The sequence below is a fragment of the Onychomys torridus genome, chromosome 4, assembly GCF_903995425.1.
Source record: "Onychomys torridus chromosome 4, mOncTor1.1, whole genome shotgun sequence".
In the NCBI taxonomy this organism is placed as follows: domain Eukaryota; kingdom Metazoa; phylum Chordata; class Mammalia; order Rodentia; family Cricetidae; genus Onychomys; species Onychomys torridus.
The window spans coordinates 11,831,775-11,859,274 of record NC_050446.1 but is presented as its reverse complement, the minus strand read 5'-3'; the positions used below and the strand labels follow the sequence as shown (position 1 = coordinate 11,859,274).

The window sequence follows — 27,500 nt, the reverse complement described above, 5'->3', positions numbered from 1 at the left end:
CATCACTGGTAAGTGTTCAGTTCAATACCAACTAAGCAGATTTTCCTTCTAGAACTTTTTCATCTTATGAGACTGAAAAAAAATTTCTTTTTATTTAGGAAATTTATATTTAGAAAAAAATATATTCCCAGTGATGTCATAGGGAGGCAGTGGGGACTCCCCCATGATGCAGAACCAAACTCAATAACTTTTTCAGAATAAATTCTTAGAAGACAGCTTTCTGCAGCCATGATGGCATGAGCCCTTCATTGTAAGGGGCTCACAGCCTGCATCAGTGTGGGCCTGTGCTGATTAACAGCCCTGCCCAGGACACAGACCCTCCTTTTCGATCTTCTCTTCATATTTTGCAGGGTGACCATCCAGTCATGGCTAGTGCCAGTTGAAGCAAGACTTAGCAGCTTCTCCACAGCCCTTTTGTCTTCCAGGGCCCTTCCCTGACCAGCCCAAGCACCTGAGCAAGTCCATCCCTTCCTCCACTCCTAAGACTTTCTGGTTCTGTGGGGGCGGGGGAGATGACATGGAGGGAGTGACTGGACCATTTTAAAGGAAAGCCAGCGTATCTCAGTCTACCTATAAACATTTCTGTACAGATGACAGAGGGGCACTCAGAAGAGCCTCCTCTCTTCTTCCCTGCCCCATCCTCTGGGATGTCATCCTTACAGTGGGTCTGCACACATTAGGAGCCGCTTGTTTAGACCCCTCATTCCAGAATGCCTCAGTTCTCAGCTGTCCTTCTCTTGCCTCCCCGCCACGTGGCTAGCAAAGAAATGGTGTCATGGTGTCATTCATCTCACAGAGTTTTCTATGTATTGGAGTTAGCATGTTTCCTTGTGTGGCAGTTAACAGCCGTTCATGGCCACTTGGAACCCTAAGCTGGCCTCCTGACACACCACCTTCAAGGTCTAGAGTTGATTTCCCTTCTTGTGATGTTGAGTTGACAGTGGTTCAGTCCAGCTCCTCCATCACAGGATCTCCCTCCTGACCGCCACTGACTGTTCTAGCAATATCACAGCAAAGGCAAAAGAGTGGTTTTTTCCAAAGTTTCATTTCTCTCCCATTATTTACTCAGGTTCTCCCAGATAAAGTGTCAAAGAGCTTGCTGAGCTGGTGATGGCAAAGCCGCATCTGAAGAGGGAAGCCATCCATGCCCAGTTCTTACCCCACCTCCTTCTAGAGGAGGCCTGCCTAGCCTCCCTGAGGCTTGAGGCTGTGTCTGAGGCTCACTGGGTGCTGCTCACTGTTTGATTTGTTTCCATCTCCTGCAGTCATGATCCTGCAGTCAGTGTTCACACTGTGGGGCTGTGGGTTTGGAGCTTCTCTGTGGCTACTGCTGTGCCATCCTGGTGACCTCAGAAGGATACTCACCATCTCGATGTTCACAGCAACCAGAGAATGGGGATCTTTTATTGTGAACTAACTCATTAATTAATTCGTGTGCATGTCTCATTCCCTTGAGCCAGGGTTGCTCACTGAACCTGGAGCTCACTATTGGCTAGGCTGGGGACCAGGACATAGTGACCTCCTGTCTCCAACCCCCTCTCCCCAGGGCTACAGGTACAGGGCTATGCCTCCAGCATTTTACGTGGATGCTGGGGTTACAAACTCAGATCTTCATGGGTGCACAGCTCTTACCCATCGAACCATCTTATTTTTTTGGGACACAGTCTCATGTAGACCAAACTAGCCTCCATCCTCCTGACTCGGCTTTCCAAGTACCGAGACTGCAGGCAGGCACCACCTGCCAACATGCTTCATATTTTCGGAAGTAGAAACCTAAAACACAAGTTCCTGTTGGTATTTGCACTTCAACTCTGTTTTTTTGGTTTGGATTTTTAATTCATTGAAATTTGATTAAAAATTAAAATTCATTAAAATTTTATTCATTAAGATTACTTCTCTTTTAATATCCTAAATTTACTTGCTTTTCTCCTTGTATTTGTAGCAAGTTTGAAATGACAGTGTCAGTATCCCCACTGAAGCCTTCTGAAAGCTCATTGTCTCTCTGTGCTCGCTCCCACGAGGATGGAGTTGAATCAAAGGATTTTCAGAGTCACCACAGTAATTCTTAACAGTGGCTCTCCACCAACTCCACATCCAGAGTCACTTTTTCCTCATTTGTTTAAAATATAAGATTAATTAAAATTTTCTTTTCAATTATACAAAGTGCTTGGTTCTACAGACCACAGCATAAATCCAGGAGCATTTGGAGGCCTCCCCCCCTCCCTCCTCCTTCCTCCCTCCTCCCTTCCTTCTTTGCTATGCTCTCTGCCCTGGAAGCAGCAATCTGTCTAAGCACTGCATTGCTCCTTTGTGGTCTCGTCCTCAGCACATGCACAAGAACACTTTCCCTTTCTCAAAGAAAGAAGGTGCTGCACCTTCCTTTGCTTCATCAGGAGTCTGGCCCTGTGCTACAAGGATGGTCTTAGGGAGTCCTGTGGATCCATTGTGGAACTTGCCTGGCTTCCTCAAACCAAGGTCATGCTCTTTAGGTAGAAGAACCCCAGATGACCCAGTTGGACCCTACAGGCACCGTTGTCCACTTTTTGCTGTTACAGAAACATGCACATGTTTCTAAATTTCTGCTAAACTTGGCCAAAGACTTGCTGGGATTTGGGTTGATTAATCCTCTTCCAGGAGTGTTTGAGAGTAACTGAAATACTGGTGTTTTGTTGACTCTTCAGGTCTAGGTGGGGAGGGTGTATATGAGGTGTTCTCACATACTTTGCAGCTGCACTTGGGAGAGTCAGATGGCCTAGTGGGGTCAAGCAGGGGCCTGGGTACAGATGGAAGAGATGTGGACATGTACTGCCAGGGGAGAATCTTGCTCAGGCCACACTGTGAGCCAGAGGCAAGGCTGGAACTGGAATTCAGACCCCAGAAGACAGATGCACAGACAGATGAAGGACAGGTCCAGACAGACCCAGAGCAACAAGGCAAGAGACACAGACAGACTTAGGGACAGCTCCAACCAAATACAGGCAAGTCCAGACAGCCCCTAAGTGTGAGACAATGGGGTGCAGAATGCTGGAGACACAGACAACGAAGGAGCCCTAGGGACCCTACACATTCCTGGGCACGCTGCCTGGCAGCTCTAGCCTCTTCAGGGCCAGCTGGCTAGCTGGCCTTGCTAGGGCTGTAGGCCTGTAGAGCGGGAGATGGGAGCCAGTGTGCAGTAGAGGTGTCCAGGAGGGCTGTCCAGGTGCGTGGCATACTTCTCACAGGAGGGAGACTCTGAACTGTGGTCACTGTGGCCACTAGACTCAGTTGCCTGCTCTCATCCCTCTATTGGGGTGCAAGGAACATTGATTTTTCTGGGGCCACTAAAGAGATCCCAGAAAGCCCTCCTTGGTGGTCAGAGGAGCTGGGAAGGGTGGGGCAGGTACTGGAACCCTGATGCTGCAGGAAGAGGACTGAGGAGTGTCCACCTGGGAGGTGTAGCAAACCAAACAGTATCTTAAATAAGGTGAGACTGGGTCTGCATGTGTCAGCCTAGCACGCACTGGTATCTTACGGTTGAAAGCCCTGACAGCAGGGGCAGGCCCAGCAGCACATAAGAGGAAGAGTAGATGAGGCCAGTGTCTCCAACGCACAGAGACTACCGCATCCCTATTACCCGACCTGCTTGTCAGAAGGACCCTTCTCTGAAATGGCATGGGCCTCCATGGCTGCCTGCTTGTGATGATGTACTAACCACAGCCTGTAGCCTGTTCTGTACCAGTCCCAGCAAGGCAAGTGCTCAGGATCAGGTTAGAGCCAGACCTACGGATGTGCTCAGGAATGTGTAGGGTCTCTGGGGATCCCTCCATCTACCTCAGGGCAGGAATATATCCTCTGCACCACGCCCCCCACCCCCACCACATGACTGCTAAGCCTTAAACCTCATCTGCACGAATGTCCTGAATCCTGTGGCACCTTCATGGAACACACACTGCAGTATACAGTTTGGGATACAGCCCAGCCTTACCCCTGCTCTCCTTTCTGGGCTCTGCCTCTGAGCCAAGAAGCTGGCGGCTGCATTTATACCCTTCTTGCTTGTCCTTGGATTAAGCAGGGATGTAAACAGGCTTGAGGTGAATGCCCCCCCTAGCCTGGGAGAACAGCTTCTCTCCTGGGAAATGGAATAGGAGGGCCACTGGTCCCCGCTGGCCAATGGCCTGTGTGAAGACACAGGTGGCAAGGGCTGTCATTTCCAGCCAAATGTGTGGAGAATCACAAGGAGCTGCAGAGGCGGGAGAAACAGACACAGATGCAGAGGTGTCCTGACCCAGGACCCTCTGAGCTTGTAAAGATGTCACACCCAAGACAGATGATCATAGATAGCCCCATGGGCCACCATTCTGGTGGAAACTTGTTTCACTCAGAGAAGCCAAGCGGGAGGCAAGTGGCCAGCAAGCTGGACTTCAGTGGCCTGGTGGTCAAGACTCAATGTCCTGCAATGACCCACCCCACCACGGGCTCACATGCAGGGTCACTGACAGCCACAGGAACTGTGGCTGGGTTCTAGTGGCAGCATATGCCCCAGTCAAGGGTGCCCCCACAGATGCAAGGCTGGAGCTGGGGGGAGGAGAGAGCTCACAGGAGGCATGGCAGGGCTGAGGGGCCTCCTCAGAACAGGGAAAGGAGTGCTCCACATAATGTACTCAAAGGCAACCTGAGTACCAGCCTAGCTCTACCCCAGTCAGTCACTTGACAGGCCCCAGATGCCTGCTTTTTCATGCCTCAGTTTCCGGTGAGGGAAACACTGAGGATTCTGGGAGGGGCAGGGTGATGTCATACTGTAAGCATGAGTCTTTCCTGGGTTCAGTTCTCTGAGGGATCTGGCCACACTCACCACAGAGCCGGGTCTGAGAGACATACATCCCTTGCTTGGCCCTCAGGGCCCAGGCTGCTTTTTGCTGCTCCTTGGGGCCTGGGTCCTCTCCAGCAGCCTGGAGGCATGATGGGAAGGGTGCCCGCTTAGGCCAGGTGCCCAGGGCTGTCAGCAGCCGCTGCTCCAACACCCAGGCCATCCAGCTGGAGCGTCTCAGCATCGCTTTGCTGATACACACACAGCCACAATGGGCGCCAGGTCCCAGGGCTGGCCCAGCATAGACACACAGGCCACTGGCAGCTCTGCTTACATCCAGCCTGACATCATCTATAGTTAACCACCAACAGTCTCGGGGTGACCAGGCCTCCCTTGGCTCTATCCACCTGCTTTCCCTCTGGGACACCCTTTTCCTACATGTCCACTGCCATCAAAGCCTAACATGTTTGTTTAAACCAGAAAGCCTTCCTGAATTTCTCCAGCATGCACCAGATATTTGAAAAATACTAGTGCTAGAAGGAACCAAGCAGAGGGCACTTCCTTCCACCTCACCAATTGCTCTTGAGTTCTTTGCTACACATCTCTTCAAGGGCTGGGACTTTCCACAGCTGCACCCTCTGCCCTTACCTCAGGACAGAGGCCTGTTCCTGGGCCCCAGCTCCCTCATCTGAAATGCTGATTCAGTATAGTTTATCCAAAGGCTTCCATCCACTCCACATTGTTTGGTTTTTTAACCAGCCTGCAAGGGGTCTTGGTGATTTAGATGTGTAACCAAATGTGAGGGTCATGAATGTAAGAAGTGTCAAGCACTGAGCCAAGGTGTCAGGGGAAAGGATTTCTGATTCATTTGTCCTTGCCTGAGGGAGGCTTCCCAACAGGTTCTGAGAAAAACAAACCTGAGTACCTAAGAGAACAGGAAGGCTTTGTGGCTCAGAGAGGGAGTTGGGCTGTATTTACTGGGAGAAGGAGCCCAGAGAGCTTCCTGGAGGAGGAGGGAAAGAACCAGAAGGGCCCAGGACAGCCCAAAGACTGAAGCAGGCCCAGTGACACCTGGCAGAGACCACTCTACAGTCTGTCCACAACCCAAGGTGATTCTGCAGTCTTTTCATGCCAGCCAATGACATTTGGCAAGGCTCTTGCTGAACTGTTAATTGCCCCCTGGGACCATAAACAGGTTTATGGCCTTATAAACACGTGCTCCCCATCTCTATCCCTGATTTCTTCAAGGATGGAGTATGAGATGGAGCCACTCTGTGGACCCTCCACCCGTTCTTGGAATCTGTATGTGTGTGGGGGGGAGGGGTGGTGGTTCTGGTGAGTGACAGTATGTTTCTCATAACCCATGTCTAGGCAGCCAGCCTGGAGAATAGCCATGTTACAAGCTCCCGTTGTCTCCTGTGTAGAGGCCCAACCGTCGGGGGCGGGGACAAGGCAGGAAACACCTGGCAGCAGAACCAGACGCCTCCACCTGCCTCCTCCCGTGAGCTCCCTCCTCTGGCAGGAGCCCCCCACGTAGCTGCCATCTGGACTGTGCATCCTGGGTTTAACCCACTCCTTTCTCTGCTCCGTTCACTGTGCCCACTCTGTCTTCTCAGCCTTAGACAACTCTTGCACCCCACTTTAGCCCCTGGCAGTGTCCCACAGGGTACAGGGCACAGAGGAAGGCTTTGTGAAGGCCAGTGCTCTGGAGCCAGGGGAAAATCCAGCTGCCTCACTGGACCTAGGGACTTTCAACACCACAGAGCACCAGCACTGAGGACCTGGCAAACACAGCTGCCCCAGGCCATGGTGGGGCAACATGGGATCCCGAAACTTGGTGGTTTAATGAAGGTCTCTTCCAACCCAGTGAGGGTATTACTGCTTACTTCCAGATGGAGAAACTGAGGCTGGGACAGAGAAGGTTGGCTCTGTCTGGGAATCCAGGCTGGCTGCCTCACAGCCTCTTTTCCTTGCCAGAGTCTGGGCAAGAGCTTATAGGGACTCAGAACCCTTTTCCTCCCCCAAACACATCTGTCTGGTTACAAGTATTTCTGCTACCTGGAAGCCCAAGGGCCCTGCGGTCCTGAGTGAGCAGAGAGCGGCCTGCAGGGTTCCTGTCTAGACCTCCTCTGCATTTGTTCCCAATTTCACGCTCTGCAGGCTCCCAGATTCCTGTGTTCGTTCAATAATAAATAGATGGGAAAGTGTTCAGCAGCTCTGTGTGGCTGGGTTGGTCTCAGAGACACTAACCAGAGCCCACCACAAGGGAAGGGCTGACAGGAGGCGGCTGGCTGGAGAGCATGCCAGCAGTGTTGGAATGTGTCCCCTGGCACTGCTGAGCCTGAACAGTGCCCCCAAGGACCCAGGAAGATTCCCAGGGGCTCATGATTTGTAGAGGTCCCCAGAAAATGCCCACAACAAGGGGGTTAATAAACCTAGGCCCAGGGTTGGTTAAGAAGCTGTTGGCACAGGAAACATGAGGATGTCCAGAGCTTGCCTGATTGGTGGTCTGCACTCCTTAAGGGTCGCCCAGAAGGAGCATAGGGACCCTTACATTCTACCAGCCATCTCCAGGGTATCATAGGTGGAAGACTTTCTCAGATCCCAGCTGAATAGCTCAAGGAAGCCCAGACCTCTGAGCCTGGCCATGACTGGCCGGCTGAGCCCATTTCACCTTCAGGCTCCCCCTAGGTGAGCCCATCTTCCCTGCCACCATCTTCCCTGATGGCAGAGTGAACCAGTCAGCAGATGCACCCTAGGCCTCCACACATCTCCCTGACTCACATTCTGTAGGAACACACAGGCCAGAAAGGTGAGACCACCAACCAGGCAAGCAGAGCTGCCTGCCCAAAATGGGCTCTGAGACTGTGTACCTGGAGGAACCTTCCTGGAGCTCAATGCCTTGTGGAGTCCACTCTGGAAGGCCACATGCTGACCAGCTCCAGCTGGCCCAAAGCCAAAGAACCACACAGACAGAGGATTCCCAAGGCAGAAGTCCTGTCCCTGCCCACATGGGTGTGGCTCAGACCTGGGCAGGAGAGCCCAGAGGAAGGTACAGACAGGAGCAGAGAAGAAGCATGCATCTTTAGGGTGTGCTCTAACCCTGGAGAGGAAGCCCAGGCTTGGGGGAAAGCAGAAAACAGGAGCGAGCTGAGCTTGCTTCCCACTACTTAATATCCATCCCCAGCTGGGGTTGCCTCAAATCTCATGAAAAAGTCTCCATTCTGCCTGAACCCCAGAGAACCCTCCCCATCCCAGGGCCACAGTAAAGGACCCAAGCTTGGGTACAGAGAGAGCAGGTTAGGTAGGGTACAGAGGAAGTGTTGCTACCGGCTGAGGGCTGCAGCTGGCTTCGTGGGTGGGCAGGTACTGGTCCCATGAGCATGGCTGTAGTCTGCTGGGCGCAGTTTTGGTGGGTTTGCTCCAGGAGCCAGCGGTTCTTTTTTTTAACCCTCAGCCTCTGCCTGATTCAGGACTCAGTTTCCTGGGGCCTTTGTGTAAGGGTCTCTTGGTTCTCTCTGAGGTAGAGGGAGATGGAGAGAACAAGGTGGAGGAGGCAGAGGAAGAGCAAAGAGGGATAAGGAGGGCTGGGAAGATGACTCAGTGGGCAAAGTGCTTGCTGGGAGGGCACGGGGACTGGAGTTTAGTCCATAGCGCGCATGGGGAAGCCTTGTGCGGTGGCTCAGTCTGCAGTCCCAATGCTGGGGAGAGAGCTGGCCAGGTCGTGTAGTGGTGTCAGCAAACTGGAGATTCAGTGAAATAAAGAGGAAAACTGTAGAGGAAGACACTTGATGTGAACATCTGGCCTCCCCAGGCTGAAGAACCTGATTTACAAGTGAACACCGTTGGCAGTCAGGCTGGAGCTGTGGCCTGAGGCTGAGGATGATACTGTGTGGGCTGTGTCCACAAGTGGGGCACCAGGGGCAGTGCTAAGTGACATAGGAGGGTATAGCTCACTTCCTCCTGGTAGAGGGGTGGCTCTGCCCCACCTAAAAAGGAGCTTTGCTTCGGTAAGGAGCAAACTGCTTCCAGGCTTGGGGTAGGAGGAAATGCAGGTGTGAACATGGCAAAGGACATGTTTTAGTTAGGGTTTCTACTGGTATGAAGAGACACCATGACCATGGTAACTCTTACAAAGGAAAACAGTTAATTGGGCTGGCTTATAGTTCATCAGTTTAGTCCATTATCGTCATGGTGGGAAGCATTGGTAGAGTGCAGGAAGACATAGTGCAGAAGGAGCTGAGAGTCTTACATCTGGATCCACAGGCAGCGGGAAGAGAATGAGACACACTGGACCTGGCTTGAGCTTCTGAGACCTCAAAGCCCACCCCCAGTGACATACTTGCCCCAACAAGGCCACACCTTCCAATAGTGCCACTCCCTGTGAGACTGTGGAGAACATTTTCATTCAAAGCACCACAGAGAGGCTTCTGGAAGCTGAGCTCAGCTGCTGCTCAGAGAAGTGCTCAGAGGTCTCCCCCTCCTACTTCCCGGTGCTCTGCAATGGTCACGCCCCTGTCCTGGAGCGTGCACACAGTTCAACTGCCAACCTTGCTGATTCTAACCAAGTTGAGACAGCCACTCTTCAATGGGAGCATGCTCAGAAACATCCCAGTAACAGTAAGCACACATCCAATAGTTAGTTGCTACACCAGGGGATATGTGATACCCTCCACCTCCTCCTTCAGTCCCTAGGACGCCCAGGCAGGCCTGTTATCAGCATATTCTACACACAGGAAACAGCATGGCTCAGCATTTGGAAAGAAAAGCACACACAGTCAGTCACACAGTAGAGATACAGGTGAGAGAGGGGAAGCATGCTACTCAGAGCTGATGTCTTCACTTGTCCCCAGGTCCAGCTGCCTGCAAGTGTGAGGACATGGGTTTACTGTCCCCTCACCTCCGGAACCCCACCTCAGGAAAGACATACAAAACTGGCTTCTCACCTGTTGGCAGTCCTCCGGCCACAAGGGGGCAGTACTGTAGCATACAGTGGGGGCTATATCAGTATGCAATTGTGTGGGCTGGGTTAGTGGGGGGAAAACACCACAGGGTTCTGAGTGTAGCAGTGGCATCGTGTGTGTGTGTGTGTGTGTGTGTGTGTGTGTGTGTGTGTGTGTGTGTGTGTGTGTGTGTGTGTGTGTGTGTACGGTCTAACTTCTGTGCCCCCTGCTCTCACCTGCCTGTTCCCAGTGTCTCCTGAGGGCACAAATCAAAGATTGTTTCTTGTTTGTTTGTTATTTTTAAATCGCAACTTCCTCTCCCAAGAGCTCAGTGAAACTCTAGGTTCAGAGCCTGGACAGAGGCTGGAGGGCGCCAGGCCCAAATGTTTGGAACCGTTAGCACCCCACTTCTTACCCTCACAGCACATTATATACGGCTGGAACACCTTCACAAAGAGCAAAGCAAAGGCGGGTGCAAGCATGGCCAGGGCCCATGTCCAGGTGGCTCAAATTCAGGTCCTATTTCAGTAAAGCCCTCACTGGCCTGAAGAGAGGCCCTGACACCCCCATGGATGCACCCCAAGGGCTCAATGATGTGAGGCCTGCAGGGCTGGGGAAAGGCCTGGCTCCTGGCCCCTGTACATGATGGCTGTGGAAAGGGAGGGGGGTATCAGCTTGGTGGGAAGGGAAAGTTGGAGCTGAGTGAGTGCCATCCTGTTAGTCTCCCCCTGTCCTAGCCTGAGATGAATAGATGAGTGATGGAAAAGGTCCACAGTCTCCTCTCAGCTTGCTTGACCTCTGGTTCAGACCCAGTTGGGCATTTGGACCAGACACACCCACTCACACTGCATTTACTGGACCTCTGCCTGACCGACAGTCCTGGGGATGCAGGGAAACCTCCAAACTCCAGCTGGCAGCGTGGTTCAGAACTCTGACTCCAGCCAGGAATTCTGGGCTGTGCTGGGGACCCCTCTGTGAGTGGCCCTGAGTGCAGAGTGGCCGCAGAGCATGTGTGGAGCAGGGATGAGAGAGTCACTGGACACTGCTCCCCATCCCCACCGCCACCCGTGCCTTTGGGAAAAGGAATGTGCCGGCACCCTGAGAGGGGTTACCTCTGGGACTCATCACTCTGCTTCAGCATGTAGGCTCCCCCAGCATCCGTGCAAAGCCCTGAAAAGAGTGTTAGGCCAAGCCTTGGGCATTCTGGGCTGTTAGCAAAGGCCTAGCACCCCCTCTTTGCTTCTGGCTACCCTGAGGCACTGCATTAGCTGCTGCCATGCCTGCCAAGGGGTGGCACTGTAGGCCATCAGTCTTAAGAAGAGGTTTAACTACACCTTGGCTTCGGCCCCTGTTCTGCTGCCTTCAATCTACCAGCATGGCAGGCTTCACAGTCACTTAGAACTGAGGCTCAGGGCACGCCAGGCAGTTTTGGTCAGGGAACACATCCCACTTAACCTCAGGAGGCTCAGGTCCTGGGAAACTAGAGGACAGCAACTGAACAAGACACCAGGCCACCCTTGGAGGGAAACAGAGTCCCTCTTCTGTCAAAGGGTTCCTCTGTCTCTTGGCCAGGACCCCACTGCACATCTCGGGGAACTTGGAAGGTGGGCCGCAGTGGGATGGGTCATGCTGTACAGGCACCTGTGTAGGTCAGGGCACCTGATGCAAGGTGGCCAGGACAGGCTGCAGTGGGGACTCCAGATGAAGTGAGTGCAGAGCCAGAGCTTCCCAGCCTGCATCGCCTATTCTCACACCATGACCTGCACCTGCACACCCGCTTGGCCCTTACCTTGAACCATGGGAACCACGTTGCCCCGGCTGGCGGAGGACTTGGACGCACGTGACAGGGCAGGCGTCCCTCTGTCCCAGGCACAGCGAGTAGAGGCAAATGCAGCCCAGGCCACGGCCGGTGGTGCCTGCTGGGGCCAGACTGGCAAGAAAAGAGCGGAGAGGCTCCTGGAGGCCCCAGAGGAAGCAAGTGCGTGGCCAGGCGAGAGCCCCTGCAGGCTGCGCGCTGCGGTCACGGCTCTGGACGCCAAGCTACCTCCCCGAGAGCTGCACGCGCGACTCCAGCCCAGTCCCGGGCGCGGGGCGCGCTCTGGAGGGGAGGGCGCGCGCACTAGCCTGCTGAGGAGTGCGCGCTGCGGGCCCTGCGCGCGCTGTCGGCGGCGGCTGCGGGGGAGCAGCTGAGGAGCTGTCCCTGGTGCTGACGCTCATCTGCGGTTCCCCCCCGCGGCTGCACCCATATGCAAAGTCTGGGGACCCATACCTCTGTGTGCGCCCTGCGGGGTTCTCTCCTATCTCCACCAGTCTGTTTCTGTTTCCCTGGTCTTGGTGGTGCTGTGGTTGCTTGACTGTGGACAGTGCAACCTTGGGGCAGGTCCCTGGTCCTTCTTGTTTCTGGGGTGACTGACAGCAAGGCTTTTAAAGCTGATCTGAAAATGAAAGGTAAAGATGCCCATAAGCATAGCACACCACAAGTGCTTGATAAATGCTGACTTTGCTCTCATTTGTTCCCATTCTCTGGGTCAGTCTCGAGTATCACTGGAGGGCAGTGCATATTCTCTGTACTGGATTGGTTGGTGACCGGGGCCTGTGACTGACTCAGGTTTCCAGCCGTTGGGAAGGAAGCAAATCTATACTTTATCCCCAACTGCAGCATTAGGCCAATGGTTGGAAGATAAAGCAAGGCAGATTTGAGCTGGATATGAAGAATTTTCTCACCTTTCCTCTTGAGAAATAGGGTCCTAAGACAAACCCCATCCCTGAAGACGTTCAGGAGTGGACTGTGACTGCAGACCCAGCCTCAGGAAATTATATATTGAATGAGGCTTTGAGTTAGAATGCACAACACTCTGAGAAACCTTCCTGGATCACTAGGAGTGCTCCATGGATGCTTGACTATGCTGGGATTGACCTGTCCTGGTGGGAAGGGCATATGTCAGCCCATTTTGAAGGGCCAGGGAGCTGGTGTAGTCTCCTTCACCTTTGCCCACTAGCTGGACATAGAAGGACCAGTAATTCATTCTAAGACATGCCACAGGACCAAGGAAGCAGGTGTTTCAGCCAGACACCTGCACAATAACCCCCTGCCTGCCAATTTCCCTGCTGGGTCCTTCCTAAGGGTCCTCACTGAGCTCCCTATTGATACTCAGATCCTTGGTGCTTGAGAGTTTCCTTGTAATGAACTGGGAACATCCTTCACCCCACTTAACTACCAGAAAGAGCTGGTCCCTGCCTTTAAGTATCTCTGCCCCTTGCAAAATGGGTAATTAATTGTCACCTGCCTCATTTCTCCAGGGACCAGTGGCTGTATTTGATTCATTAATTAACTGTACTCAGCCTGCTTGCAGCAGGCTCTTATCTCACAGTAAACATCACTTGTTATGTGCTCAATGCATTCCAGATGCAATGCTGAACACTTGCACACATTGTCTCATTTAGCCGGCTCAGCGATGGCCAGGGAAATCCAACCAGAACCGTTTTGCAGGTGAGAAGGAACAACAGGGTCCTTGGCAGCAGACCAGAGCTGGGGCTCCTCAGCCTGTTTGTGGATCTCCCACACTTGACAACATTCCCACTCAGAGACAGGACAATGGACTCCATAGAGATGGTTTTATATAAGGGGAGGGCAGACAGCCCTGGAGAGTACCAAGGCGAAAGCACAGACCAGCCAGCCAATCAACTCCTGCAACCGTTTTTTCACTGTCTCAATCAGAACTTCTTGGCTTTTCGTAATTGTCTCAGATCCTTAGATGCCATCAAATGTGTGCCAAGAATTTCAAAATGAGCCTCACCATCAATCCTGCCTTTGCCCACCAGTACACCCACACTTCCACTTCTTCACATGTTCACCCCAGACAGTGAGTGTGGTAGCCATGGTCTGAGCAGCCAAGTACCCAGGAAGTGGTTTGACCTTTGACTCTGGGCTCCAAGTTACTGGTTCTTCCTATGTGGAGCAAAGAGGTGCATTCCCAGTACTTGTGATAGTGTGGCTTTATTTAAGTGATATCCATCTCATTTAAACTTGGCTTCAATGATTCACAGCATGTACAGTAGACATGTGTACTAGTGTGAGCTTGCACTTAGAGGTCAGAGGTCAGCAATGGCTATCTTCTTCTATCACTCTCCTTATTTTTGAGACACTCATTGAACCTGGAGTTTACCATTTCACCTAGACTGGCTGGTCAGCGAGTATGCAGGATCCTCCCATCTCTGCTTTCCCCCCAAAGCAGGGGTTACAGACACATGCCACCACACCCAGCTTTCAGGGGGTGCTGGGAAGCAGCACTCGGGTCCTCATGCTTGCACAGGTGCCATTATCTGCAGAGCCCTCCCTGCAGCCTAAGTTACCTTCAAAACGTTAACAGAGGGGTGAAGTGACTTTCCCAAAGTCACACAGACAACATGCACAGAGCAAATTTCATTCAGATTATGGCATAACGGTCACCACTCAACTTGGTTTTTTGTGTATGAAAGCATGCCTTGATTTTATTTTTAAAACTCATTTCTAAAATTAGAAAAGGGAGGAGTCTGGAGGGGCCTCTGAGCTGACTTCATAGAAACAACATACCATTGAGTTTCCTAAAACAGCAAGTTTTGGTACAAAGAAAGAAGTCCAGCCCCACTCAGTTCTTCAGACTGGGCAGCAGCAAGCTATGGCATGGGAGGATGGGAGTTGTTCCACTAGGACAGGCTTCCCAGTTGCGTGGCAACTTCTGTCCTATCCCAGGCATCTTTCCACACATACAGTTTAGTGGATGTAACCCAAACCCAACAGATGGTGGAGGTGTTGAAAACTGTCCAACGCACAGCAACATGTGGGGCAGTTTGCAAGGCTTGCTTTCCAGTTTGGGTGAATGTGGCTTTAGTAAGAGTGGCCTCTTATGCTATGGAAATGGGGCTTTGAGTGTGTTGACAGATGAGCAACTTCAGGGTTGAGGGCTGATAACCTCTTTATCAGAGGCAGGGATACTAAACATTTTTCTCCAATGCTCTGCAAATATCTACGCTCAGGGTACACTCTCTGGTGGGGTGTAGGAGAAAAATTACTAGAGACTATGGTAGACTATGAGCACTTGGCCATACCTAAACACCTCCAATCACTGTGGGTTAATGTCTTCAATATGATAGGGTCTAGAGTCACCAAAGAGCCAAACTTCTATGTGTGTCTGTGAGTTTATAGATTGGGTTAACTGTGATTGGAAAACACACTCTGGGTGTGAGCACACCACCTTGTGGGTTGGGTGCCTGGATTGAACAAATGGGAGAAATGAGCTGGGTACCAGCATTCATCCTTCCTGGACATAGATGCAACGTGACCAGCTGGCTTGTGGTTCATGCCTTCACCGTGATGGGATGTACCATCAAACCGTGAACCCACACAAGCACCTCCATCTGTATGTGGCTTTTGTCGGGTGTCTCGTGAAAGATAGTAACTAACACAGTCGCCTGCATGGTGTGCACTGGCTCCTGGGTCCTCTGGCTGGAAGGGCGTGCTCCGGCTTCTGCTCATGATGGGGAGTGTCAGGCTGCAAAGTGGAAGGCACAGAAGTAATCCTAGAGGAAGGAGGCTTCTGCCAGGACCTGCAGAGCCAGGGCCAGAAACAATTTCCAAGTTTCTTTCGGGGAACCCTTGGAAGGAGGGAGCTTGAGACTCCAGAAATATCATAGTGAAGGCTAGTGGGGACCCTTTCTGTCCTGGACACCTGAGAGATTTGGGGAAGGGTGGTGCTTGCTGTTTGGCAAGGATTAAATGTTTCTATTGTTGATCATTGCCTTGCTCCCTCAGGCTGCAGTCATGAGGGGCTCAGAAGTTGATTGAACATGTCAGGTGGCAGAACCATGTGTCTACCCAACTCCAAGTGATCTGCTCAGGTCAAGTCCATCCAGACAATGAATGAATTAAAAGCAATCAGAGGCTCAGACACTATCGGGCAACTGTGATTATTTTGTGTTGTGAGGAAGAGTTACCCTCACACCTCAGATCAAGGTCTGTTAAATTGGGCAGCTCTGAGGCATGGCCGGGGAAATTAAAGTGTTCGAGAGAACAAGAGGGTTAGACAGTGTGCAAGAAAATGGAGACTGTCAGTGGGTGGGGGTGCACCAAGAAGGGTCCTAATCAGTCCACAGCCAGGCAAGTGGCTCCAGCAACCCAGATGGAGCATTCAGACTTTATTCATTCGTGTATGTGGGGAGACCAAAGTAAGAACCTGTGTATTCTGGAAGCTCAGAGCTGAGTGAAGCCTCAAAGTGAAGTCCTTTAAGTAGAGAAGTCTTTAGCTGGGCATCTCTCCTGTGCTGTTACATCTCTAAAACACGTTGACAGTGGTGAGCGGAGAACTAGTCTTTCTTTTGACAACCTCACAGCAAGGAACCTGTGACAACAGCCAGGTCCACCGGTCTCTGAAGTCCTTGCTGGCGATATCTTGAGCCCAGAGTGGTACCCTCAGTCTATTATGATAAAAAAAAAAGCCACATAAATAATTCAGAGACTAACTCTTTGAATTATGTGAGCCCCAAGTTCAAGTGGCCTCCCTGTACTTTCCTGCTTCTGTTAGCTCTGCTTTGTGAGGAGGTGCACACTGGGGTTTAATAAAAGCATGACACAAAATCTCTTCTGTGACTGACACATGCAAATACAGTGACAAGAGAATGACAAGACAGACTGAAGCCCTTTTCTCCAGGGAAAGACAGGGTCTTTCTCTTGGGATGGTGTCTCCAGGGAGAGCACCCACAGGCAGCTTTGCCCATCTTGGACCTGACTCTCACCCAGCCCAGTCCTAGGACACCTGTTGGGCACAGAGAACGTAAACTTGGACTTATTCCTCTTTTTCCTGTCAGAATTGATCACGACTACCAGCCTGACACCTGCTGACAGTCTGGATTGGGGTGACAGGAGGGAGCGTGTGGGGGAGGAGGAGGCGGCGGAGGAGGGGAATAGGGGGATGGAGCTGGGGAGCAAAAAGAAGCATGGCAGATGAAGCATGAGAGATGGAGGCAGGAGAGAACCCCAAACCCCACAACTGTCTGGGGTTATGGCATGAAAGGACGCAGGTGAATTGCTAAGTCCTGGCTTTAGGGGCTGACCTAGTCCCCCATCCAGGTGGCTTGGGACAGCAGGAAGGAAATCTCTATGCCCTAAGCAGAGGTACAGACATGACCCCTTGTGATCCACCATAAAGCCTGAGGGCAGATGATGTGCCAGCATCCTTCTTCCATCTCTCTGCCTCAGTGTCTGTGAGTCTTATCACACCCCAGTGCTTCCTGGAGGTCTTTCTTAGCCTCTGCCCTGGACAGCTGAGCAGTGAGGGCAGAACTCTGCCTCTTGCCTTCTGCTGGCTGCACCTCCTCTATGCATTGGCTGAATGAATGATAAACATTCTCAGGAGAAAGCGTTGGCCTGAGGCTCCCCAGCGTCATGAACACTGTCTCCAACAAGCACTGTTGGTTCTAGATTTCAGACACCCAGACAAGCAGTGGTAAGCAACAGATCTTCCCCTGGCCATTGAGAGGCCACCAACTATGGAGATGCTTCATGTGAAACTGGCAAAGGACAGGTGACTGGCTGGGCATAGAGGTAGCTGGCAGCCTGGCAGTGCCAGCTGACAGATGTACCCAGCTCCACTTGTTCTGGACTGGGATTACAAATGTGCACCATCATTCCTGGCTCTTGTGTGATGGCTGAAGTTCAAACACAGGTCCTCAGGGTTGTCCATCAGTCACTTTACCCACTGAAGCATCCCCTAACCCCGACACTGCACTTTCTAAAGTTGTCTTTTTCTGCAGTTGTTGGCTTAATGCTACTTAAGCTGGATGTCTGAAGCCAAGGGGCCAGCTCAGACTGGCTCACCCGTTCATTGAATACCTACTGTGTGTACACTGTTGGGTGCTGGGAAGCAGACTAAGCAGGATGGTCTGCTTGCTCTCTCAAGATCCCTTGCCTTCTAGGCCTGCAGTTAGGGTGAGTCGCAAGGAGCTGCAGGACAATGTCCCTCCTGCCCCAAGCCAAGTATTGGGTGACTCACACATGCAGAGGGAAAAACGGGACTCCAGCCCACCCCTCTCTCACTAGGGCCTCTTTTAGACCTCAGTTTCCCCACAAGCAGCATAGAACTACAAACATCTTTTTTCTGGGTTGGGGGTGGGGTGACCCTCGGGCTTGCCAGCTCGACCTGGGCTTGGCCAGCACAGGTGCTCTGCTGACTAAGCTAAGGGGGAAAAAAAAACATAGCAAGGGTTCACAGGCATCCCTGCTTTCCTTTCTTAGATCTGCTTCCTGTTACCAGTGATGGTTCTGGAGCCTCAATCCTGTGGCCTCATGCTGGAGAGTTCTGTGATGTGGAGCAAGAGAGGACCCCAGGCAGACAGCCCTGGTGGCTCTCATAGAAGTGGGGGGGTGGAAGACTCAAAACTGCTCAGGCTGGCCTTCTCTGTCCGGGCTTCATCACTGCCATCTTGTGCGCTCCAAACCCCTAGGGGCTATCCCTCCTCTGCAGGGCTGAAGGAGGCTTTGCATTCTTTCCCTTGGCAATGCTCTGGTTCTGGGAGGCCGGGGGTGGGGAGCTGCAAACAGCAAAGCCTTGGAACACCTGCATGCAGAGCCCTGGAGCACCAGCATGCAGAGCCCTGGAGCACCTGCCTGCAGATCTTAGGAACACCAGCGTACAGAACACTGGCCCAGATGAGGTTTTGTTACTTCTTCTTTCCCACCCCAGGAAAATCCATAAGAAATGCCCAGCCCTACCCTGGCCCTTCCTCCACCCTGACATAGTGTCAGCACCTTCCAGAGGGGTGGGTCTGGTCCATGAGTGAAATTCTGTCAGTGTTTCATGTCCTAATTCTCTGAACCAGGGAGGGAGCTCTGGCCCTGTCCTCCCACCCAGGACAGCATCTTTCCTGACACTTACTCAGTCTCTCCAGCTTTTGCTTTTGTCTTGTGGTGAGAAGGTTGGGGTGGATGTGACACTGAAATCAACTGCACATGTGGCTTGCATGTCACGCTGCTACTGAGCAGACTGTCTGCTGGCCTCAGGCCTTTATTTGTAGCTAGGACCCATCTGGGAATGAATGGTCTTGAGTATTGATGGAAGTATTAAGGCAACTCCACGTAGTTAAAAGGGAGGTTTATTTTTGGGGTAACTTACAAAGTAAAGGGATAGGTTACAGGGTCTGGGAGAGGTGAAGTGCAGTCCAGTGGTGTTCTCTGGAGAATTCTGCTTGGTCTACAACCAGCATCCAGAATCCAGCAACCAAGAGAGCCAGCACATTCGAATCTCGGATCTTAAGGGGCTCCTGTCTCGGCCCTGCCTCATATGCGTGACAGTTACGGGAGGCCTCATGGGGGTAGTACTTTCAGGTCAAAGCTGGAACAGCTACCCACTGCACTTGGGAGCTTGGGACAAGATGGCTTACTTAGGCTCAGTTTCCATTTCCCCTCAAAACCATTCACTAAGGACTCCACTCAGCTTCCTTACAGGCTTGGCTTGTGGGTCCTTCAGAGTGGATCTCCTGGAAAGGTGTCTGTGGGTCACCCAGGTAATAAAGTGAAAATGGTCACCTTTGCCCAGGTGCACTATGGGCTTCATTGAGGCTGCTGAGATTCCAAACTCCCTGTAGGTATGACATATGAGTGAAGAAAAGAGGGACAGGCAGTTCTTACAACCTCCTAGTGGGACCCCACCTGTTGGGTCCATCTCTCTCTTCCAGTGTGAAGCATGGTTAGAGGAACACAGGTAAGCAGAGAAAGCTAAGTCAGGCAGGCGTCCTGATGGTGACTCTCCCCACCCACAAGAAGACTCTGTGAGAAGAAATAACAGGAAGGCCCAGGGGTGAGTAACTAGACAGGACCAAGAGGGGAAAGGTAGGACCCAGGGGCCTTACAAAACACCCAAGCCAGCGCCCAGCCCTAGGTCTCTCACATCCTGAATGAATAAGTTGTTACTTTTCTTTTCTCTGCTGCTTGTCTGTATTCCCTGGCATCTGTTCCACTGTTCATTTGTGCCAGGGAAAGAAATCAGCAGTCCCCTAAAGCACTGCCATCACCTCCATTACAGGTGTCTCTGGTGAGGCCCCACTCTCTTCCTGCCCCCAGAGGGGCAGATGACACTGTGGCTCACCTGTGCCATTCGTGGCCCGGCCCCCTCTCATGCACAGCCTCTTTCATTAAGGTCTCCTGACACCCCTAGGCTGAGCGACCGGCCTTCCCCTCCACAGAGATGTATCCCCTCCTCGCCTCAGGTGGGACCATGCCTCTGCACCTTGCTTGGGCCCTACCTGTTGCACAGCTCCTAAGCTCCATCACCTGGCCGCTAGTGAAGCTGGGCATCTTTATCACACCTTTGCTGGCCAGGGTTCCCACTCTGTGTCTTAGCTCCATGCTGATCCCAGATGCTGTTCATACATTCTGAACCTAAAGCCTTCCTGTCAGGAATAGAATGTTTCTTCACAGCCTCTTCCTCCTCTTTGGCCCAGGACAGCTATGGCTGCATGTCTCACAGCCTTTGTAGAATGTTTATATTTATCCTTCTTTAAAAAATTTTTTAAATCACATTTATTTATTTGTCTTGTATATGTATAAGGCTCATGTGTGGAGGTCAGGGAACAACTCATAGAAGGTGGTTCTTTCTTTCCATCGTGTGGGTTCCAGGATGGAACTCAGGTCAGCAGGCTTGGCAGGCCTTCGCTGCCGAGTCGTCTTGCTGGCCTGATAGTTTTCGACTCATCCGAGATCTTGAGAGCCAAATGCAGAGTAGCAATTTAACCTTCCTCTTTTGCCTTGCATGCATAGGAACTGGCCGTATTCTTTACTACAGAAGCGAGCATCTGTTCTTGGACCCTATGCCGTCTACTTCAAGGATGTATGATAGATGCTGTTACCTCAGCCCTACAGGGCAGTGTCGCTTAGAAGACTGAGATTCCCATAGCAAGGACCTTTTATTTTTCTGTCATTTCTCCTTAGTTATCAGCTGAATGACTTCTTATAAACCAGCCTGTGAGCTTTGGGCCTTTGCAGACTTAATTAAGATGGGGTTTGATTCTAGATTAGGTGGAAGAAATTGACAAGAGGGAACCCAAGTGGTAAAGGCTTGAAAGAGCTAGCCTGGGCTCTTTGTCCCTCCCTCACTGTGTGGTCCTGTACAAGCTAATTGACTTGTCTATACCACAGCTCCTTCATCTATAGAATGGGATAATAATATACAGAGCCTTCTTGTAGGCCTGGCACAGAAAAGTCAATAGGCCAATGCTATATTGGTGCATATTGAATCCATGTCTCTTTTAAGGTAAGTCATTACTGTATTTACTACTAGAAAAGGGAGAAAATGGAGTTAGGAGAGCTCTGACGCACACTTGATTGCAAAGTGCATCCATTTCAGGGATGTTCATGTGTTCAAGACTTTTCTTGGGGTGACTCCAGTGGCTGTTAACTTTATAACATGCCAATGCCAGCCCTGCACAGAGAGCAGCATGATTTTTATTTATGTGCCCTTCTTCATTTGTGAGTTAGACTTTACAGCAGTCTTTGCACTTATTCCGAGGGTCTTTGGTGACTTCTTAGGAAGGTGAAGGGGTCTTGAACTCAAGCTGCTTGAGAACCAGAGCCAGGAACTGGAGTCCTTCATCCAGTCTTCAAGGATGCTGAGGAAGCAGTTAGTCAAGGTTGACACTTTCTGATGATGCAAACTGGCCAGCTGTGAAAGGATACCCAGCCGGAAGTAAGCATGGAAACAAGCTGAGCTGTTCATCCTCACTCCACAGCCTCCCTGTGACAGAGGAGGGCAAGGAACCTGAAAAGACAGAGGCAGAAATGAAAAGACACAAATATCGACCCAGAAGGAGCCTAGCTCTGACCACTCTTGACATGCGGAAAATTCCACTTGATAAATTCAAATGAACGTACTGAAGATTTATTGGGATAAATTATAAGTTTAGCAAGCTGACAAGATACAAGATAAACACTCTTTAAAGATTAATGTTTTGGGCTGTTGAGATGGTTCAGCAGTTAAAGGCACTTGCCGCCAGGCCTGATGTCCTGAGTTTGATACCCAGGACCCACATGCTGTAAGGATGAAATTAAGTTTTACAAATTGCCCTCCTACCTCTACACATAAGCCATGACAACCACCACGCTCAAATAAACAATACAAAAACCAAATATATACATAAAATGTCAAATGTAATTACTATTTTACTTCCAATTTCCATAGTCCAGTAATATGGGACTTTGAAAGCTGATTGCATATAGAAGTCTAAATGAGGCTTGCTCGACTTTGTGATGCAAATATATGACAGTGGACATACGTATCATCTAGATGGTGGTAAACAAAAGAACATTTATGACATGGTTCATTATATTTTTCTTACATTTAAAGACTTTCATAAAACAAAGAAAGCAAGAAGATTCCATCTCCAGCAGTGGCAAGAGTCCTTAGGCATGGCACTGTAGCCCCTGGGCTTTTACTATCCCCTCATTCTCTCTGTCCTTGGCTTCATCTTTGTTGTGTTAAAGTTTTTATCTCATCAGAACACACCCTGGAGTAACTCTTTCAGAAAGGAGGGTATTATGAATTAACTGAGTCTGGTTTCTATTTCGTTCCCAAACTAGAAAGCTGGGTCTAGGAGTTGCCAGGAAGAAGCTGGTGTGGGTCTTTCCCCTGCAGGGTTATCTCCTCTGTGTCCAAACTCCAGTTGTTTATTTGTTGTGTGTGTATGGAGGAGTGAGGAGGAGAAGGGTGCAAAAGTCAGAGGCCAATATTAGAGGTCTTCTTCACTCACTCTCCACCTTGGCTTTCCTTAAAGGTTTATTTTTTATTATTTTTAGTTATGTGTAGGTGTATGTGTCAGCCCTGTGGAGGCCAGAGGTGTCTAACCCTCTGGAGCTGGAATTATAGCTGGCTCTGAGCCAACCGACATGGACGCTGTGAACCCAACTTGGGTCCCTAGAGAGAGCAGCAAGTGTTCTTAACTGTTGAGCCGCCTCTCCAGCTCCAAACTCCACCTTGTTTATTGAGACAGGGCCTGTCACGGAGCCTGGAGTTCATCAATTTGATGAGGATGGCTGGCCATGGAGACCCAGGGGTTCTCCAGTCTATGCCACCTAGTACTAAGACTGCAGTCACCATAGTGCTCTGCTGGTTTTTATGTGGGTGCTGGGGATCGGACTCAGGTCCTCATGCTTGCTTGGCAAGCACTTTGCCAACTGTGTCATGCCCCCAGCCCAGTCCTCCTGACTGTTACTCCTGTTTGGTCTCTCTTGAGCTTTCTCTCTCTGGATAATCAGACTCCTTTCCCTCTTACTGGCCTATATCAGGCCTGTTTTCTATGTTCATCGGCCTTGAAGACAGTATTGTCCTGTGGCTGGGGAACAGCTGGCCATTTTCTCCACCCTTTCCTTGCCACCCTGCCTTTGGGAATGTCTGCCACCCACATGGGGGCCCTCTGGAGCTGGTCCAAGGCCCCCACCTTTCCCCTTCTGCCCTTTGCACTGAATTCCTCGGGCGGCACCTGCCTGATCCTCCAGCTCACTAATTTGCTCCTCAGATGTCTCTCTCTGCTTTTCAGACCGTCTATTTTAAATCTCCATGATCTCTAATTAGTTCTTTTATATAAAAGCCCATTCTTGCTTCATGAATACAATAACTGCATATCTCTTTAAGGATAGTAATTATACTTATTTTAGAGTCTCCTTCTGTTGATTTGATCAACGCTGCTTCCTCAGGCATCGGCACTTCTGCCTCTTTCCTTGTGGTTTCAGCTCACACGTTTGGTCGTGCGGGCAGTGCGCCCAGCTCTGCGGTTGAGATTCACCATTTATCTGTCTGCCACTGGGGTGTCTGTTTCTGTGCTTCTAATGCACGTCAGAGAAGTATAGTCCCTTACCTGAGGTTTTATTGTAGGGGTTTTTTTTTAAAGCTACCCAGAGGTCAACCTGGCCAAAAGAAATATTCAAGGAAAGATTCCAGAAATAAATATACATAAGCTGCAATGCCTTTAATTAAGAATATGGTTTGAGTCACTCTGAGTTGTACTCAGTCTCTTCCTGTATTTGGCTTATAAATAAAATTTGATCCTAGGCATGTGTAGCCACACAGGGCTCCCCCAGCATGTGTGCAGGGGCTGCTGTGCATGTGCCCAGGTGGGATGGTGAAGAGCTGCTCCCCTTCCACTGAAGTTGTTATCTTTCCACAGTACCCCCATAGCTACTATCTACTCACACCATAACCACTGTCCACTCCACCCCATGACCAGGGACCACTCCATACTATGGCCAATGCCCACTCTACCATATCTCAAGGCCACTTTCCATGACTACTGTCCACTCTAGACCATGAGCACTGTCCATTCCACCCCCACAGTCCACTCCACCCCCACTGTCTACTCCACCCAATAACTGTAGTCTACTACACCTAATGGCCACTATCCACTCCACCCACTGAACACTCTGTCCACTGTCCATGGCCACTGTCCACTCTACCCCATGACCACTGTCTACTCCACTCCATTGTCACTGTTCACCTCACCTTATGGGCACTATCCACTACTCTCCATGGCTACTCTCTTCCCCACCCCCTGGCTACTGTTCACTCCATGGTTGCCATGACTCTGCATCAATTCCCATGTCTTCTAGGATACTCTCTCCTCTGGCTTCTGCCTCCCTCTTACTGTATGAACCTGTTCTGCTGAACAGTCTGATCTGCTGAAGTCTTTTTTGTGTGCTCCTGACTGCTGAGCCCAGCACCTCCCACAGTCAAGTGCTCCGCACAAAGGGGACACTCTCCAGAGTGGCACAGCACTGGTGGATCCTGCATCTGTTGCTTGGGTGAAACCTGGGCATTGACAAAAAAAAAATGTTGAATCTCTTCAGCCATCAGAGACTACCCAAGACCACCAGAAATAAGACACAAGGCTCACACCCTAAGCAAGGTCCATGATCAGCCAAGTGTACGTCCACCTGCTCATCAACTGAGGTCTGTCTTGCTCTGTGTCTTAACTAGGGTTTCTCTTGCTGCAAAGAGACAACATGACTATGGCAACTCTTACAAAGGAAAGCATTGAATGGGGCTTGCTTACCGAACAGAGGTTTAGTTCATTGACATCATGGTGGGGAAGCATGGCAGCATGCAGGCAGACATGGTGCTGGAGGAGCTGAGAGTTCTGCATCTGGATCACCAGGCAGCAGACAGAGAGAGATACTGAGCCTGGCTTGAACATCTGAAACCTCAAAGCACACGCTGGTGACACACTTCCTTCAACGGGGTCACACCTACTCTAACAAGGCCACACCTCCTAATAGTGCCACTCCCTGTGAGCCTATGGGGGCCATTTTCATTTAAACTACCACATTCTGTTTTCCCATTGCCCATAAAGACCCACCTCTGTCCAGTTTTGGGGAGAAGAGTTGGTACATCCTCCCATTCCAAGGAGTTCTGGAGAACAAAAGATGTTCCCAGCCAGGGAGACAATTGCACGGATTAAGATATGGATGCTGGGGATTCTGTGAGGTGCACCCTCCTCAAGCCCTGCAACAGACTAGGAAATCCTTAGCAGTGAGCATATGGCGGCCTCAGCCATCCCCAGTGCTGAAAGCTGTGATTCAAAGATTCCTGTTCCAATAAGTGGGCCTTTGGCATTGACATCCAACAGGGCCTGCCCTTCTAAAATACCCCATTTCTCCAGACATCGACAAGTCATTACCCAGAAACGTGTCCTCATCAGCACCCAGGCTGACACGCCTCCTCTCCACCTGGTGCAGCTCCTCCACCCTGGTCATTTTAATCTGCCCTTTCCCCACTGCCTTAGGCTGAGTCTTTCCTAACCTGATCAGCATCAGGGAAATTGGATCAGGGCGTGCAGATCAAGGCCACTCCTGCTGTATGAATGTCAGAAGCCCCTGGGCTCAGAGACCTGTTCTTTTCTAGAGCTCCATCTCTGACAGGCAGATGGTGAGCCTCGGAGGGCCTTATTGAATTTGTCTTTATGGAAATGATGCGTCCGATTATCGCCGGAGGGAAGCAGTCTAAGCCAGAAGCTAATGTGGCCTATCTATGAGGCTTAAATCTACTTTAGGAAGGCCATGTGCTCCATGGGGACAGCTAGGTCTTCTGGCTGGTGCCAGAAGAGTCAAGAGACTAAATGTTCTCTTTGCCTTGTGACCCTGGGAGCTGTCTTTGGTTGGGAACTGAGACGCAGCTTTCATATGCTGATGCTCTATCCATATCCAAAGTGGACATAGTCAGCAACAAGACAGTAAGGACAGTGTTGGTCCTGGGAGTCTGTCCTGTGGTGATCTGAATGAGCAACACATAGTATTTGAACACTTGGTCCCCAGTTGTTGGTGCTGTTTGGGGAGGCCTAGGAGGTGTGGACTTGCTGGAGGAGGTATATCACTGGGGGTAAGCTTGAGAGTCTAAATCCTCACACTAGTTCCACCTGGCTCTCTCTACTTCTGGCTTGTGGTTCAAGATGTGAGCTCTCAGCTTCCTGCTCTTGCAGCTGTGTCTGCTGTCTTAGCTACTGTGAAATTGCCATGACCAAGACAACTTATAAGAGAAAGTATTTAATTGGGGACTGGCTTACAGTTTCAGATGGTGAGTTCATTATCATCATGGCAGGGAGTGTGGTGACAGGTAGGTAGGCGTGGTGCTGGAGAAGTGAGAGACTGCGCCTGGCATGGGATGTTAAAACCTCAAATCCCACCCTCAGTGGCACACCTCCTCCAGCAAGGCCACACCTCTCAATCCTTCCTAAACAGTTCCACCAATTGAGACCAAGCACACAAACACAGGGGCCCACAGGGGCCATTCTCATTCAAGCCTCCACACCTGCTGACTTCTGCCATGCCTCCCATCATGATGGACTCTCATCCCTCTAAAGCTGTAAACCAAAACAAACTCTTCCTTTTATAAGCTGCTCTTTGTATTTTATCACAGTAACAGAAGAGTAACTAATATACCCCCCAATTAAAAAAAAAAAAGATCACACACATGATCCAGCAATATCAATTCTCACTATGAACCCAAGAGTCAAAAAGTGGCAACAGGTAGGGGACAGTTCATTGGTAAAGGCTTGTCACTTGTAATGATGAGTTTTGTCAACTTGATCCAACCTGGAGTCATCTGGGAAGAGAGTCCAGATGAGAGACTGTCTAGATCAGGTTGGCCTGTGGCATGCCTGTGGGGGGTTGTCCTGATTTCCTTAACTGACTTGGGAAGACTGTCATGGTTACTTTCTGTTGATGGGAAGACACCCTGACAAAGGCAGCTTACAGAAGAAAGTTCATTTGGAGCTCTCAGTTCCAGAGGGTGAGTCCATGAGTGTGATGGTGAGAAGCACAGCAGCAGGCAGGCATGGCATTAGAGCAGTAGCTGAGAGCTTACACCCTGAGGCACAACCATGCAGTAGAGAGAGGCAGAGGGGAGAAAGGGGAGAATGGCTAATTGGGAATGGCATAGGATGCTCGCCCCTGGTGATATATCTCCTCCAATGAGGCGAACTAGAATCACCTACTAATCCTTCCCAAATAGTTCCACCACTTACTCAAATATATGAGCCTATGGGACCATCTTCATTTAAACCACTACAAAGACCAACCCTGAAAGTGGGCAACACCATTCCCTGGGTTTGGGTCCTGCATTATATAAGAGTGGAAAAATCAAGCTGAGCATAAGCATGCTTACCTTTCTGTCTCTGCTCTTGAGTGTGGTGAGTTTCTACCAACTGCCGCAAGCTCCTGCTGCCTTGAGTAACCCCACAGTAATGGGCCCAGAATTGAG

The 27,500-nt window shown here is 50.7% G+C and overlaps 1 protein-coding gene across 1 annotated transcript in view; it reads right to left on the bottom strand.

The window, feature by feature from the left end:
* Fam163b (family with sequence similarity 163 member B) overlaps nt 1–11,905 on the bottom strand; it is a 16,892-nt gene extending 4,987 nt beyond the window's left edge. Inside the window, exon 1 of the mRNA XM_036186367.1 lies at nt 11,519–11,905. The gene's annotated coding sequence lies outside the window, so the exon portion shown is untranslated. The remainder of the gene's footprint in view (nt 1–11,518) is intronic.
* Nucleotides 11,906–27,500: the final 15,595 nt, after the last annotated feature.